Below are 18,053 nucleotides of genomic sequence, written 5' to 3'. Positions count from 1 at the left end.
TTTTATATTGTGGCTATGCTGTAGCAAGAGTTTGAAACTAAAGATGCATTTTCTCTATCTTAATGCGACGTCATGTTTTGCTTACAGAGTGTTTTATCTGACTTTTGACCTAAGATGATACGACTGGTATTTCATTTGCAATAAATTGAGCTAGCTGGTGATGCTGTTTGTGTCACTCTGACATTGATCACCAAAGTCCACCTGCAGCCCTGCAGTATATTTCGTGAGATCACGCTCTTTCTTACGGGGTGTTTTTTTATCTTACTCTTGAGCCAGGATAACAAGACTGGTATAATTTCATTCGTACTGAATTTCTCTAGCAGGTGATGCTATTTGTACTACTGAAGCAGTGATCACCAAAATGCATTTCACCTGCAGCCTTACTGTAGGTTTGAGATGCATTGCAGGACAATCTCCAATTCTGTCTGACTGCTGTGCTTTAGTCTCATTGGTAGCACAAAAATGACAGCACATGGTATTTGTGCCTTTCTGTATTCTGAAAAGACTGAGAAAAAAGGTGAAAGAAGATATGCAGTTTCTGATGTGTAACAGTACTGTATAAAATTTAATTTTCCTTCACGATTTGTATGGTATTCGTATTTTTCCAGGGTTTTCCAGTTAGTCAGTTTTTCCAGGGTTATCCTTGTGTTACAGTCATACTTGGTGTGATTTTTTTTTGTGAAGAACAGAGCAACAAAATGATGCTTATTATATTGTTGTAGCTAAGCTGTAGCAAAAGTTACCATGATCTCAAACTTCAGATGCATTTTTCTGCTTCTTTTTTTGTCAGTGCGGGGGGGGGGGGGGAGGAGTTTGTACTGTTGCTCTTCAGCTAGCTGACAAGACTGGCACCATTGTATTCATATTGAATTGATCTAGCAGGTGATGCTGTTTTTATTATTCAGTCATTGCTCAGCTATTTGAAAAAAATGAGTAAAGATGAGATAATTTTGTACAAATTATTATCAAATGTTCCGCTCTTTCATGCTTTGCAAAAGTCTTTGAAATGAATTAAAATAGCATAGCCTGGCACAGTAGACTTTTGACATTATATCCATATAAATCATTATTGAGTTTTATCAGTGAAATCGCTCTAAACCACCGTAAGAAATACCTCAATAAATACATTTTAGAGCATTGTGGTTCTTAAACAAATAAAGCTATGTCAAAACAAATTACATATTTGAAATCAGTGTACAGTGTATACCATTTATAACGTAACCGCTTATGTTGCGGGACCGGATATAACACGGGTTTTTGTGACCACCGGTTCACCTCCCATAGAACTCAATGCATAAGCATACCGCTTAGGATGCGGTTGGCCGAAGCACAATACCGTTTATAATGCGGTTTTCTGTCGGGGCTGCTGATCGACCGGCGCAGCTGGGACATCGTTTTAAGGTAGCAAAAAAAAAAAAAGAAAGGATGAAGTCTGCCATCTGACGCAGCGCGCACCCCTTGCTTTCCTCTAACTTCGACACACAAGAAAAGAATAGGCACCCTTTAGTTCACGCGTACGTGATAACCACAATTGACCTTGCGTGGCGCAACTCGGAAGATAGCAACCCCCGTACCCGTTGCTTGGCGCAACTCGGAAGATAGCAACCCCCGTACCCGTCCGTGCGCGGCAAGTTGTTTCTATTGAGCGTTAACCGCATGGCCCGTTTTCGCACAGGATTCATGCACGTTGGCGTTATGCGTGCGTCTTTTTCACGCTCATGTCGACGATTTTGCGCTCGCGGTGGCTTCTTCGCGTGGCAGTGGGAAGAGCCTGACGACTTGCACCAATGGGGAGATGCGCATCTAATGGCGGGAGATCCGAAACGCTCCGACCAGCCGGCTGGCCGTGCCAGAGATGTTTAGGCCTACCACCGCGGTGTTTTTTGATGGGCGCTTTCACAAGTAACGGGGATGGCAGTGAGCATCCTTTCTTGCGCCTCGTGCGGCATTTAAGCGAGCAGTTAGAAGCGGTCGCTGGAGCTGCTTGCACCCATGCCTGCACCACTTCACGGCCAGGGCCGACGCCATGTTGCCACCTCTTACCGCGCCGCACACCACGCCAGTTGTAACCAGGCCAGCGTCGCTGCGCCTGCGGCGTGCACTGCATGTTTTCGCGAGAAGAAATCACTCCATGCGGTTCACGCTTTAGAACGTTGTGCAGATAAGCCACCGCTCTGTCCCTTTGCAAACAAGGGAGCCATGCGAAGCTGAAGATTTCCACCACCAGTACGCTGCCCTGATAAGCAGCCGCCTTCAGCATCAAGCACACAAGGTGGGGTAAAAAAAAAAAATCCCGATGGCGTTCTTATCACGTTCCGCAGCATCTGTTCATAGACGCTAAAAACGCAGCCGCGATCCTCCAAAACACAAACACAACAAAAGCCGTGCTCGCTGTTTGTAAAACCGCGCTTGCGATGTGTAAGACCATGCAGCAGTGGCTGATGTGAAAAAGAATACGATATAAACACCAGGCCTTCGCTTTTAAGTGTCGTGCGCTTGAGTGATGATAAATAAAGGATGACTTTAGAGACAGGTTGCAATGTGGTTGGATCCGCGCATGTTTTGGTTGTAGTGCGGATTTTTGCGGCTCCTGCGACATACGTTATAAGCAGTCTACACTGTACGCAACTCAAGACTGCCCATTTTATCTAGCTGGCACTAAAAATTTTAAAAATGTTCTAAAGGCCCAGCTCCACCCACAGGTCGTCAGTGGAAAGCAATCGCTGGTGCATATTTTCGGGTTCGCATCTCATTTGTCCGTGACTTTACCATTGTGCCCGGGTGACGTGGAGCTCTGTGCAAGAATGTCACAGTATCCTCTCTCCAATATAAATTTATGCGTGCCTTCTTTCTGCTGGGTCACTCTCCCCTCTATGCGAATTTCCTCCCCACTGCCTTTGTTGCCCTGTTCCTTTCACAGTGGTATTAGTAATGCTCCTCTGTCGTTTATTTGTGAACAGCTCAATTTCTCCGTTGGGCAAGCAGCCTTAGGCACATGGGCAAGAAGGGCCGTTCGTGCACACTGTGCTGAGTTTCGTGTTCCATTTTCTCACTAAATGCACTTATGTCTTTGCATTGCAGAGCATAGGCGACCAGCTGGCCTCTGCGGAGTGGCGCCAACCGTGGTTCCGAGGCCAGTGGCGCCGAAACCTCACTCGGCTCGTCCGGCGGTGCCCGTGGCAGCCTACCCTGGTAAGTAGAGCCTGCAGTAACCTCTACCGTTTTGGTCCATTTGTGTACAGTGGTATTATACCTGTGCGACACGAGCGTTTTGAAGGCATTTGAGTGGAATGTCAATTGACTCGAACGACACCTTTGAGCTGCTACACGGCGTTTTTCCAATGCCATTGTTTGGAATGCCATTCGAGTCAAAGGAGCACCACGAACTACCTTTTAGGTTCTCAAGGGCCTTTGTAACGTGGACGTTGGTACTCTCAGGAGCAGTTTGTGCATGCCGTAACTGTGATATTTACGAGTAAAAATTGATGTTTAACCCAGGCAGCACAGGACTGTTCGGCCTAAAACAGGCCGGTGTACTTTGGCCGGTGATTTTCTGTCCGGCCGTTTTCCGGCAGCCATGTTCGGCCCATGTCCAAATGTGGGCCTTTTGGCTGTATACGGCCGTACTCCCATGGCTGTTCAACGGCCAGTGTCCGTCGGCCATTTGACCGGCTTACGGTCATACGGCCAGATTCCAGCCGTAGGGCTCCGGCCATTCCAAAGCCACCCGTGTACGGCCGAAGTACGGCCGCCGGATTACAGCCGAGATGCGGTCGTCGGACTCCAGCCGGGCTAAAGCTACCGGAAATACGGCCGTGCTACGGGCATTGGAGTTCAGCCACAGTACGTTAACTGTACTGAGGCCGGTCACTGCATGTCGCGCAAGCAGATGACTCATTCGCGCAGTGCAGAAGCAGCACAAACCCAGCATTTTGGGTCCAATGCAGCCACATCAAAGTGAGCTCGCGCGCAACCGCCAGCCGCCAAGCTTTCAGCGCAGCCTTGCTTAATTACCAGCCTCACTTGACAGCAAAATTCATTTATTAAACAGTGCTCACAAATTGTCGTTCCTTTAATTGCAGTGCCTCCTTTACTGCCGAACACAGAAAATATTCAGTTCTTTGTAGAGCTTGAATAGATGTATTGTCCAGGTCCTGATATCCTCTGTGGGGCGGCTTACCTGTAATAAACGGGGAAAGAGGAGGGGCGGGGGGGGGGGGGGGGCGGAGGGCGAATATTTTAGTGGGTTGAATTTCAGAGAGATAAATTGCGCCACTTTTAGCCAGTTTCTTTTAGGGCAATATTCCGGAACACTTTCATGCTATGACTACATAAACTATTTTTATAACAGTTGCTTGACCAATTTTGCTGTATATAAAACTGGCGTGAATGCCTTCACGAAGCGTTTTGGTTCTCAACAAAACACTCAGGAGCATTTAATATAACTCCTTCACAAAAAAGTATGCCCAGTTTTTGCCCATTTTTTTTTGCAAAGACATTTTGTACTCGATCAACTTTTCTGATGATCTTGCGCAGGGCTGATCCTAAGAAGGGGCGAACAGGTACTTTCATTTTCAATCTATTTTAATGTTGTTTTCATGAGTATAGGTCCACACCACTTAATAGTCCAAAAGAACTTAATTTACTTCTAATGTCATACTGCGTTCAAAAAATTCTAGACGCGTTGCGAATGACGCCCTGTTTCAGGTGGCTGCAGTTGTATCCCTCTGTGTTCACGCAAGGAAAGGGGTAAATTAGAGTTACATAATTTGTTTCAAACCAATAACATAGCAATGGTAGCATGCATACAGGAAACCTTGCATACTGCAACGAATAGGGCAATAAATATTTTATTGGTCAAGGTTGAATCCGTAGGGTTCTCAACCCGTCGGAGGCAAACTTGCGCCTCTGGAGGTTTATTTATTATTTAGTTTTATTATTTATTTATTTATTTATTTATTTTTATTCATTTATTTATTATTTATTTATTTATTTATTTATTTATTTATTTATTTATTTATTTATTTGTTTATTTATTTATTTATTTATTTATTTATTTATTTATTTATTTATTTATTTATTTATTTATTTATTTGTTTGATGCCTGCTTGCCTTTGCATGCATTACACAAGGGAGATACATAACACTAAGCATTAAATATGAGACAAAATAACAAAATAATTCTACAAAGCGCGCTGAAAATCGTCAATATAAACAGTTAATGCAATCATACGTGGAAGATAATTACACTGCAGTATTGATGAAAAATAAAATGAACCGCGCAAGGCGTCACCTTTAAAGGAAAGTTAATAATTTGCTTTAAGCTAGCGGTCCCACTTTGCGATATGTAGAATGGCGCTTGGACATACTTCTCCCCTTCTACTCCAGTTTTCGAATGATAGATATTACGAAAAAAGTTCCACTTTGGGGTTTCGTCTGTGATCTTTCACGTCCTGCCATTTCAGTTTACTTTTACTTTCTCTCATGCTAAGTTGAGCGTGACAATTACCTAGTACGAATCGCACTGACATATTCTGTATGTTTTCGAGCGTATCGACCAGCTCTTCGGTGTAGGGATCCACGAAAACACATGCGTACTCCAAGATTGAGCGCACATGAGTGAAATACGGTTGTTCTTTTCAGTTAGATGGAGGTTCACTGAAATTTCGTCTCAGAAAGCCAAAAACATATATAGCCGTAACTTTTATGGTGTGAACCTGCCTATTTAACCTCTAACCACTCCCTAAATAAACTCCTAGGTATTTATATTCCTCGGCCGTTGTCAGAGCAGCATAATTTACGGTATACGTATTCAATTGGAATGAAGGTTTTCTTTTAAAGGTGCCACATTAACACACTGTTTAACATCCAAAAACTTTTCTGAATCAGCACACCAGGATGTTATTAAATTCGAATAAAGCTGCAGGTATACGGAATCACGTTCATTCGCTATAGTCCGGTAAACTACACAGTACTTTTGAACAAAGATATAGGGCCAATAGTAATAACAATCCAAAAACCGATTCATTTAGTTCATAAGATGATATGTACTACGCAGAAGGAGATATGGAACACCATCATTTGGTTTTTTGCAGTCCAAGAATCTACAGTCAACCACTTTAAGCTTATCTATTGCAAGAGCCAAATCGTGCGTGAACTCAACAATCTGCGTTGAGCAAGAAAATCCTGACAAAATCCGTGTTTGCTAGGATGCTGGCGATTATGTTAAACCAAATGAGTCATGTCCCAAGAGTAGCTAAGCTCACCTTCAAACATCGGAACTAAATTAACAGCTATAGGCTTCGTCAGTGACAAGGCTCTGTTGTTATCGCAAATTTAAAATAGTTTTTTTTTCTAAATAGGCAGTCGTAAAATCCCATGAAGTAACACAGTGCAGGGCATGAAGCTGATCCTACCAATGCGCGAACGAGTCTCTTCTACGTTTATCATCAACAACATAGTGCAACATTGCTTGTCGCAGTTTAATTGTAAGCAGAATAACTTGCGCTTTTGCTCGCACTTGCCTTTCTTTGGTGGGGAGTCCTTAACATGGTGGCGTTTTAGCTCCTGCGTGCTGGCCGCTTGCTCGACGCCCTTGAAGGCCAGTTATTCTGGTGAACCATCTCCATCTGGGATCGGACATCTCTGCCGGGTCGATGTCTCCAATGCTCTCCATTTCTTGATGGGGCGAATAGCCTCGAGCTGATGCGTCGACGAAGCCGGCGGCAGAGGCGTCGTAGCGGCGATGACTGGCGAGGCTTAGCTCACCCGTCGGTGTGGCACAGTCTTCTTGTGGCAATAAATGACATTTCGATGGCCTAAAAGGTTCCCTGCTAATGTCCAGTGAGCCCTTGCACCTTGCCCGTTCACCGAGAACACTCATTACTGTTTGACAAACGATGTTCGTTCATTTAAAACGTAGAAACACGGAGCGGATGAAAAACGCGTCCCCGTCGTTCGGCTCCCTAACGGCTTTTTCTGCCCCCAGGAAAAAACCGGTCGGTCTCCTTCCAAACACGTCTGTGCATGAATTCTCGGCGCCCAGGCGCTAGCCGTTGTTCGGCTGTATGCCGTTTGCCGAAAAAATGACGTATAACCAGATACCTTACGTAGGCCGGTCTCCTCTTGAACACCGGTTGCCAAATATTCGGTGGCCATTCGCTTGCCGTAATTCGGCCGAGGACAGCTAACCGAATGAAAAACGTATATTCTGGGGCCGTACGTCGGCCGGTATCCTTCATAACACTGGTTGCCCGAAGAAAACGAATATTCTACCGCCGGATGCGCCGTTCACCGTTGAAACAACGAATGCACGGCAGCCGCACTCCGGCCGGTCTCCTTTCGAACACCAACTGCCGCAAGAATACGCATATTCTGTGGCCGGTCGCTAGCCGTGCTTCGGCCTGTTACCGCTTCCCGAAGAAAAAACGGATGCCCCAAGGCCGTACTTCGGCCGTTCTCTTTCTCAACATCGACAGCCGTAAGAGAACTGAATATCTGGCAGCCAGTTAGCTGCCGTTGTGCGTCCGTACACGGGCGGACGGAAAAATACCGAAGCGCTGGTTGCCGAATGTTGGCCGTTCAACGCATGATCAGTGGCTGCCAGAACCTGGATGCTGGCCGGACATGCCAGAAAACGGCCATAGACGGGCCGGTCTTGGGGCACACTTTCTGTGCCGCCTGGGAACCCTTTAGCCGCCAACCCCGAGCTGTACTCGTCACCCAAGTTTGTACCAATATCGCCAACGACGAGTCACGCTCGTCCGGCACGATTTTCCGCTCCTTCTGCCACCAAAGACGTATCACGTCGTCAATTGCTATGCTTGCCATTTTCAACCCCAGATGGCGGTAGTTGTCTATCGAAAACTGAATTTCGTGCCTTTCGCGCGCGAAAGGCGCGAAATAGCCATTTCACAATGCCACCAAAGACGTATCACGGTCGTCAATTGCTTTGCTTGCCATTTTCAACCCCAGATGGCGGTAGTTATCTATGGAAAACTGAATTTCGTGCCTTTCGCGCGCGAAAGGCGCGAAATAGCCATTTCACAATGGCGCTTCGCAAAAGGAATGTCGGTGGCGGCGACGCGCCAAGAAAAAGAAGTGCTTCTTGGAGCTGTGATGAAAGCAGCGTTGGTGAAGAAATTGATTTTGTGTCCGACAGTGACATGGATGTGGACTTTATCCTGGATATTGCTTGAGATGACGACGAGAGCGACGGCGATGATGACGACAACGAGAGTGACGCACTGAAGAGTGCATGTGTGTGGCAGCGCGTGGACACCGATAACCCGCAACCTGCACCTCCACGGTTTCCCTTCTCTTCAGTGCCCAGAATCGTGCAGAAGCCCACTGACGAAAATGACATTCCCGGCTGGTTTCATGTATTTTTGTCTGGGACATCATTGACCTAACCGTCACGGAAACAAACCAGTTTGCGGTAGCGTACTTTGCTGCCCGGGGTTCTACATGGAAACCAGTAGACCACGATGAGATTATGGTCTTCCTTGCACTGATAACATTGCAGGGTATTGTCGGCAAACCTCAAGTTGAGATGTACTGGTCAACAAAGCAAGTTTTGGAGACACCAGTGTTCAGCAAAGCCATGAGCAGGAACCGCTTCAACGCGTTGATGCGCTGCCTTCATTTCACCAACTTGAAAACCATGGATGAAGCTACTCATCCACACCCCCGACTATGGAAGCTGTGGCCCGTTATCACAAGGCTGAACGAGGCATTCCTTGATGCCTATGTGCCAGAACAGCATGTGTCCGTTGATGAGGGCCTCCTGCTTTTCAAGGGAAGATTAGCATGGAAGCAGTATTTTCCGCTGAAACGTGCCAGATTTGGCCTGAAATTATTTCTATTGTGTGAATCTTCAAGTGGCTACATCTGCAATTTGATGGTATACACTGGCAAGGGGACAGTAGATGTGAAAGCTTTTGTTACGACGAAGGAACGTCTGTGCAATTTTCTGTGTGTTACCGTGATTGTACCAAATAAATGCTTTGACTTTCAGTACGTTTTTTTACTCATTACCACGGCATGCATTGAGGCAAAGCCGCCCCAGCAGAGGTTTTTTTCTTCGCAGTGTCTAGAGTTACGTCCGACGGAACCCAAAATTGAAAACTAGAGTTACGTCCTACGGAACTTTAAGCCAGTTTCTAGAGTTACGTCCGACGGAACCCAAAATTGAAAACTAAAGTTACGTCCGACGGAACTATAAGCCAGTTTCTAGAGTTACGTCCGACGTAACCCAAAATTGAAAACTAAAGTTACGTCCGACGGAACTATAAGCCAGTTTTTAGAGTTACGTCCGACGTAACCCAAAATTGAAAACTAAAGTTACGTCCGACGGAACTTTAAGCCAGTTTCTAGAGTTACGTCCGACGGAACCCAGAATTGAAAACTTGGGTTACGGCCAACGTAACTTTAAGCCAGTTTCTAGAGTTACGTCCAACGGAACCCAAAATTGAAAACTAGAGTTACGTCCGACGGAACTTTAAGCCAGTTTCTAGAGTTACGTCCGACGGAACCCAGAATTGAAAACTAGGGTTACGGCCAACGTAACTTTAAGCCAGTTTCTAGAGTTACGTCCGACGGAACCCAAAATTGAACACTAGAGTTACGTCCGATGGAACTTTAAGCCAGTTTCTAGAGTTACGTCCGATGTAACCCAAAATTGAAAACTAAAGTTACGTCCGACGGAACTATAAGCCAGTTTCTAGAGTCACGTCCGACGTAACCCAAAATTGAAAACTAAAGTTACGTCCGACGGAACTATAAGCCAGTTTCTAGAGTTACGTCCGACGGATCGCAAAATTGAAAACTAGAGCTACGTCCGACGTAACTTTAAGCCAGTTTATAGAGTTACGTCCGACGAAACTTTAGGCCAATGTTTTGAGTTACGTCCGGCGAACGTAAAGCATTAAAAAAATTACAGCTAACGGCACCAAATACCATGATGCTCCATAGGTGTAATCTGTCACATGTACGATACACGACGTACGATGTACTATGCAGCACTGTGGGTTCGAATCCCAGCTGGGTTGATGGATTTTTCAATTAAATAATTCAATTTTTTTTTATTTATTACAACCTACCCACCGTGTTCGCTTGAGCTGTGTTTCACGTAGATAGCGCGCTGCGCTCGCGCTCTGCTTCGTGAGAGACTCGTTTCCGCTCCGTCCGATGCGCCGTTCCCACTTAGGGTCGGTAGAAGCGATAGTATAGCTACGTCATCTTCAAACTCAGCCAATCTTTCTCCCCTTACTTCTAACTCCTCTCCAGCCTGTATTTCTTTTTTAGCGTAGGGCATGCGGTAGCGCCGGCGGAGTTTTCTGCGTACACTGCAGCGCCGGATGTTCCTTTCGCGGGTCCATAAAAAACTTCGCTTTAACATGTCGCGTATTACCAGCATTTTTTCCTCGCTTTTATTGTAGCGAATCGAGGGTTCAACACGTAAAGTATTCATCTTATTCCCCGTGTGTTTGTTTTTTACATCGAAACTGTTTATCGCTAGGATACAGCAGGTCGTCCCCGTGGACGGAGACTAACGATTTTCAGCGGCGGATATATATACTGGGTGTTCCCGGGAAGACGAAGTAATTTTTAAAAATAGGCTTTCGGAGCTAAAATTGTTTTAATTGCGCAAAGTGAACAGGAACCATGGCGGGAGCTATAAAACAGTTTCAAGTGCGATTTAGGAGCATACTTAACTAGAAGTTATTAATTAACTTTCTATTTATTCTAGTTAGGTGCTTGGTTTTAATACGGAAATTGTAAAGGATCATGAGTCCATCCGATATCGGTAATTAGATTTTTGAAATTGTAATTGCGTGCAGAGCCACAGCGCTCAGAACCTCAGCTCTCCAGATGCGCACAGCGGGCTCCGTGCGGGAGCTGAGCGCCGCAAAGCCACGCCCACGCGCTCATGGCACTCAGAGCTGTACACGTCACGCGCACGCCGCGCTTTTTCTTCGGCATGAACAGAGGCAAGGGGAATAGTTTTCATTGAACTTTCTCCCCGCCCAAATGGGAGTTGGCATCATGATTGCCGAGTGTGGCCGAGAACTGCCGCCGTTTGCGTGCGGCGGTCACGATTCATCCGCAGATAATATATAAGGAAATACAAGTAAAAGAAACTGAGAACATTGTAATCCGGAAATCTGGCTATTAGATGCTTTTCGCCTGTTCAGATGCCCCTTGCCTCTGTTCGTGCCGAAGACAAAGCGCGGCGTGAGAAAAAATGTTAGTGACGAACGAGCTGATAAGTGTCGCATCCGCATCATGCGCCGTGATGATGACGTACTTACCTCATCCGGCATGTGTCTGAACAAGTGTATGAGCATACTGATCTGATATGTACTACTACATAATTATTTTTGGTCATTTTTTTTCTAAAAAAAACCACAAAACAGAATAATCCATGTATAATCGAATTAATCGATGACTATTAATCGGGTTGAAATATTAACTGACACCCAACCCTATTAAAGGGACACTGAAGTGAATTTGTCAAGCTCTCGTTTTTGCTTGCACTGTGTAGACTGGCTCAAATTAACACACTATTCATCGTTTGTCCGGTTGACAAATCGGTAATTATTTTACAAAGCGCGAAAGAAGAAAAACTACTATGCGCGGTTTGCGGCGGCCGCACCAACTAAAGGCTGTGATGTCAGGAGGGGGGGGCACCGTGATTGGACGATGCCCAAGGTTAGCAATCAAAAGTTTCGGTTTCGGTTTCGGTTCTGTAAAACAACATGCTTGACATCTGATGGCGTTGTTGGATGGGCATTCTCGATTTCTCAATTATCGCCGTACCGCGCTTCTGCCATGCTGTCGGCTGTCAAATGTCTAAGATAAACCTCCCAGGGCGGCTTGGAATCGTAGAAATCACTAGACGAGGCCTACGCAGTGGATGAACGCCCTCCGCGTCACTGCAGACTCTCAAATGCCATGCGCTTTTCTCGCATATTCGGAGCTTGCCTCACTCATGTCTGTTCTTAAAAATCTAGTTCGCAACAGGCCAAGGGTGTGCTGATTCAGGCCTGGGCCCACTGCCCGCAAGCAGTCGGTGCTTGTGGCTACAACACGCCAACGAGAACTCGCTAGCGCGTCATTGTCAGTATGCGCGCGTTCTGCGATCTCGCTCGTGGAGCAGTGAACGTTACGGCCCAAAAATGCTGAACTCAGTTCAGAAAACATCGGCCGCATACGAAAAAATCAACTTACAAAAAAAATACATGTACCCTTGGGGATTCGAACTCGCGACGCTTGCGACTTTCAAAATAAATCCCAGCGCCTCAGACCGCTAGGCCACGAGCTGGCGCTGGCCGGTTTGGATATATAAGGTTTATAATGTATGGCCAGTTTACACTTTTATTTATTTTAAGCATTTTAAGTACTTTATGTGACTATTTGTTGTATATCACTCCGGCAGTAAGTGTCCCCCAAACTTCCACAATATCTCACGTCTAGCAATTGCATTTCTTTGACGGAAAAGCATTCGCAGATGTGCGGTCGTGCTGCTGACCGCTGTGCTTGTTTACCCAGCGCAAAAAGTGCTTTCTGCTCCCTAGTTTTGCGCTGTACGGTAAAAGTTTCAGCTGATTTTATTTTCTTAGTACCTATATTGACTTCGCTGACTCTTCTCCCGCCTTCAAATGGCCTTAGATTTTCCTACTAGCGTAAAGTCAGCGAAGCGTCGCATGTGCACTTGTGCAGCGCTTGTGTGGAGCGACCCGGACTCTGAGTTTGACACAGTGTACAAACTAACAAAGTAAGGAAAGGCACATTCTTTCATTCACAAAGGTGTTGTGGCTTAGTTTCAATTGAGCGAGCGAATAGCGACGACCCGTCGGCGGCCGGCGGACGAAACTCTGGGCCGACTGACTCGATCGGTAGGTCGGCTGGTCGGCGAACCGTGCAGTAGCGCAGCCATTTTCCATCTCATCTCCTGCTGACGTCACACGAAAACGCCACAGAAAATGGGCGAGCGTAAAGAGAGGAGGACAGCATTTTCGAATTGATTTTTCTACTAAATAAATTCGCGTAAACGCGGCCAGAGTGGTCGAAACACTGCCTACGGACTCCGAACTACAATTTGCGCTAGTATTCCCGCAATGTTTACAAATCACTTCAGTGTCCCTTTAATTACTCTTGAACCATGTAAATTGGTTCAAGAGTCTTCAAGAGCTGTAAATTTTTTGTGCTTTACGTTATGCCGGACGTAAATCAAAACAGTGGCCTAAAGTTCCGTCAGACGTAACTTTAGTTTTCAATTTGGGGGTTCCGTCAGACGTAACTCTAGAAACCAGCTTAAAGTTCCGTCGGATGCAACTCTAGTTTTCAATTTTGGGTTCCGTCAAACGTAACTCTAGAAACGGGCTTAAAGTTCCGTTGGACGTAACCCTAGTTTTCAATTTGGGGTTACGTCGGACGTAACTCTAGAAACTGGCTTAAAGTTACGTCGGACGTAACCCTAGTTTTCAATTCTGAGTTCCGTCGGACGTAACTTTAGAAACTGGCTCAAAGTTCCGCCGGACGTAACTCTAGTTTTCGATTTTGGGTTCCGTCGGACGTAACTCTAGACACTGCGAAAAAAAAACTGCTTTTGCTAGGATTCGAACCACGGACTTTCAAAAGATAAGCCCGGCTCTCAACCGCTCGACCACGCTTTTTTGTCTTTATTCCCTGCTTTGGCACTTACAGAACACAGACATTCATTCACAGACAGCCGTCAACCTGACTTTGGTTGATGTCATGTGTTTAAAAGTCCCTTAGGTGTACCAACGATTCCATGTCTGCAAGACATTCGGGCGGATTCGACACATATTTTTGATTTTCCACGTATTCACTCATTGCCTCTCTAAAATACGGTCTCGCACTTCGCGCATCGATGTCAGAGTACCTTGCGGCCATTCTTGCTTTCCAAATAGAGCTCAATCCAACAAGCATGATCAGGTCGTAAGGCATACCATCCTCGCTTTCAACAGGCAAGTACCGTAAGCCTTGGGCATCCACAGGCAGATCCTTTTTCAGAGTTCGTTGGAGCACATCCCACAGAAACACAGCATCCCAACAATCGATGAATAGATGCTCAATACTTTCAGCTTTTTTGCATATGATACAGTCAACACCCCATGGAACGAACAAGTCTTTTTCTGCCATCCACGTCTTAACAGAGAGGGTTCCAGTGTGCAGTTTGAAGAAAAAAGTCTTTGCGCTAGGGGGTACCTGCATACGCTTAACTCTTTTAAGCACATCTTTACCCCTACCTACTCTATAAATCAACCGGTACATTGGTTCAGGGAGGACTACATCACACACGTCTTTATACAACTTTTTCCTATTTACTTGACACAAGTATTCCCAAGAAAATCGAACAGCCAAGAAACGGCATGACAGTACAACTTCTCTCATAAAACCATGCAGGCCGCCAGGTATAACATTGGACGTGACTATAATATCCGGTAACGCTCTACCCAAGCGCAATTGACAGATAGTTCTTAATGTTGGGTCCTTAACATCGCGGAGAAGCAAGAAACGGTTTACAATTTGACGTACAAACAAGTGTGCCAAACCTCCGTCCCTGACCCTACGAAACATGTTTGTCCTGCTTGTCCGTTCCCAGTTTGACCCCCATATAAACACAGCGAATACACGATGCAGTCTTTGAACATTTGCTCGGGAACAGTGAAGAACCTGAAGGACATACCACAGTCTGCTTACAAAAAATAAGTTGCACACAGTCGTTCTTGAAAATATTTACCGCTCGACCACGCAAGGAGACGAGGAGGAGGTGTGAAGAATTCGGTGTACAAACTGAGGCTGCCCACGAATAGTGTCAAGTGTGCTTTCTTTTGGTCGTATTTGAGAGATTTGAGCAGTGGTAACGCTTGCTTCTTGCGCACCGATCTTGGAGCCGAGGACAATAATGCTAGTGCTACAAACGATGTAACCACAGCTCACTTATTTGAGTCAACAAAAGCTATCGCACATCACCGGTCTCCCCTGCGCAAGCCACGGGAGCTATGAATGGAATGGTATGCGCCAGAATTCTGGCGTTGATAACACTTGCTCGTCACCCACCGATCTTGCTGACAAGCCACATTATGCTAATACTGGATGCGATGTAACCAGAGCTCCCTCATTTAACTCACACAAAGCTATCGCAGATCCCCGATCTCCCCGATGAAAGCCGAACAAGCCACAAATAGATGAGCGCGTGCGGACAGAAATAGCTTGCAATTTGTCTCAAGGTAACCGATTACCGTAAGTTAAAAAGAAATTGATTGTTTTCTGCTGAAAGGAACGACCCCAAACCACGCGAAGACGGACGCTTCCACTCGCTTTCCGATGCTCTCTCGCGCTGCGTCGACGCCGATATCTGGTGAGCGTAGACATCGGCGTCGCTCGAGTTTCAGTTCGCGTCGCCATGCATTTCTGGCGACGCGACGTCGACTCGAGAAAACGCTGAACGTGCGCTGCTTGTTTGGGCCGAGTGAAACCGAATACACCGACCTACTTAAAAAAGTTTAGCGGATACGTCCGAAGTATTTTTAAAAAATCTTGCGGGTACGTCCGACGTATCTTTAAGAAATTTTGCGGGTACGTCCGACGTATCTTTAAGAAATGCTGCGGGTACGTCCGACGTACCTTTAGACACAGCGTTTTTTATACCTTAAAACATATTAAGGAACGTTATTTCATCGAAATATTGGCGCCGTGTTAAGCCATCTAGGGCAACCTTTCTTACACAGTTAAACAAATAAAGGAACGTTATTTGATCGCAATATTTGTGTCATTTTATTCAGGACACACAGCTCTACAAATTGAGAACAAAACATTTTTTGGTAAATTTGATACATTTGTCTTTCTTTTTCGATACGGAAAGGGTTCGAACCGACGCTGTTATCTTTAGCGAGCACCTTCTATTTGTTAAGAAAATGTTACCCCATTTAAACCCTATGTCGCTGTTATGTGGATGGTATTAGAAAATATTAGCTGATGGTTCGACACACGCCGTTAGAACAATTCAGTGCTCCTCCACTTTGTGAAGAATGATGACCAGCGGAGCTGTGGTGAGGATTGTTAGAATTGTCATAGCGCCTAATTGTTCATACTTTATTTCCCGATAGTCCCGCTAAAACAACAGTAACCACCGTTTTGCGTAATCGAACTCCCTGCAGAGATGGCCATTTATAGACAGCAGACAGTAATTGTGTATCGTTTACAACTTCACTGTTCACTCAATAACGCCAAATTTGGACCCGTTTTCAGTAATCGTGCTCCCCGAGACGTCCTGCCACTGCGCTCGGTCGGCCCGCGGTCGACTGCTCTTGTACCAAGAAGCCCCGGAGCATTGCCGCCGCTATCCCCCTCGACCACACATCCCTTACCAGCGCTTAGGAGCGCCAATGGGGAGGGGACCCCTTCAGGGCAACTCCCGCGTCAGTCGCTCCCTCCTCCACAAAATCCGCCCCTCTCAGTTCCCTTCCGCTAACTGTTCCTGTGTGACTCCCTTGGCACTGACTCACGCCCTGTGGCCTGTCCTCTCAAACCATCCCCCAAATCTGCAGCATCGAGCCGTGGGAGGACGCGCTGGGCAGCTCACAACCAGTGGTCCACCTACAAATGGTTGACCGAGCTGCCAGCTTCGCCGCCAGCCTTCGGCCTCCAGCCACCTCGCCTTTCTCAGCCAACTTGCTCGGAAAGTTATTTCTCTCTGGCCATGCTTCACGGCGCAAAAGGCAATGTGAGAAGGCCAGCTTAAAAAAACCAAACTTACACCGACCTTTTGAAAGTCGGTTCACCTCAAAGCACAAATGCATTGCTAGAAGACATCTCATTTCATGGAAAATATAAGCAGTCACCTGTTATACATGAAGGCCGGAGGACCGCTTTTATATTTTTATGATTTTTTTTTTCACACAGGGATCCGTTTTTTTCTGGCCGGAAAAGCGGGATGCGGAAGGAGCGTGACATGGTACCACACCAGACATTCCCAAAGAACAGCCCTACAACAGCTCAGCTGTTAAAAACACCTTCCCTCCCTTGCTCAGTAGCAGCGTGAAATTAAGGTATTTCAATTAGAGCCATATTTATGAGGGTGCCAGAACAGAAATGGACAACGTCCCAGTCTTGATGGTTCTGGATAACCTTGGTTTGTATATTTGCTGAGGGCCACACGATAAAGCTTAGCACTGCGTTCTCATAAACAATTTCCGGGGCTTTATTTTCCTTTTAATTATTTATAGTTGTAAGTGTTCTTCATGTATTTTTGTTCTTAACATTTTTTATCCTTATTTTTTCGCCCTGTCCCGAGTTCGTGGCGTCAACACTACCTTTTCTGGGATGGTCGGGAAATAAATAATTTGACAATTAGCCGCCAAGAATTGGGCCCCGCAGCTCCGCTGGTCATCCTTTTTCACAAAGTGGAAGGGCACTGAATTTTTTTAAGCGCGTGTCGAAGTATCATGAAATTACTGTTTCTTTTTTTACCTTACCATCGACATAACAGCGCACGAGGGTTCGATTCCCGGCCGCGGCGGCCGCTTTTCTGAGGGAGGGGAAATGCGCACACGCCCGCGTGTTCACGGTTTCGGCGCAGGTTAAAGATTCCCAGGTGGTCAAAATTAATCCGGAGCCCTCCACTACGGCGCGCCTCATCGCCTGCTTAGCGTCGGCGTGTTAAACCCCAACAATCAATCAATCAATCAATCAATCAATCAATCAATCAATCAATCAATCAATCAATCAATCAATCAATCAATAATCAATCAATCAATCAATCAATCAATCAATCAATCAATCAATCAATCAATCAATCAATCAATCAATCAATCAACATAGCGGCGGAAACGGGTTTAATCCAAAACTGGAACATTTTCTCATCTAATAGAAGGTGCTCGTTAAAGATAACAGCGTCGGTTTGTACCCTTTGCCGCACCGTGAAAACAAAAAAAGATGTATCAAATTTACAAAAAAATGTTTTTCTCGCAATTTGTAGAGCTGTCTGTTCTGAAAAATATGACACTAATGTTGCGATCAAA

The sequence above is a fragment of the Haemaphysalis longicornis genome, unplaced genomic scaffold (assembly GCF_048455015.1).
Source record: "Haemaphysalis longicornis isolate Haplotype H1 unplaced genomic scaffold, Haemaphysalis longicornis Haplotype H1 scaffold_1, whole genome shotgun sequence".
Lineage (NCBI taxonomy): Eukaryota > Metazoa > Arthropoda > Arachnida > Ixodida > Ixodidae > Haemaphysalis > Haemaphysalis longicornis.
Note: the sequence above shows the minus strand (reverse complement) of the source record.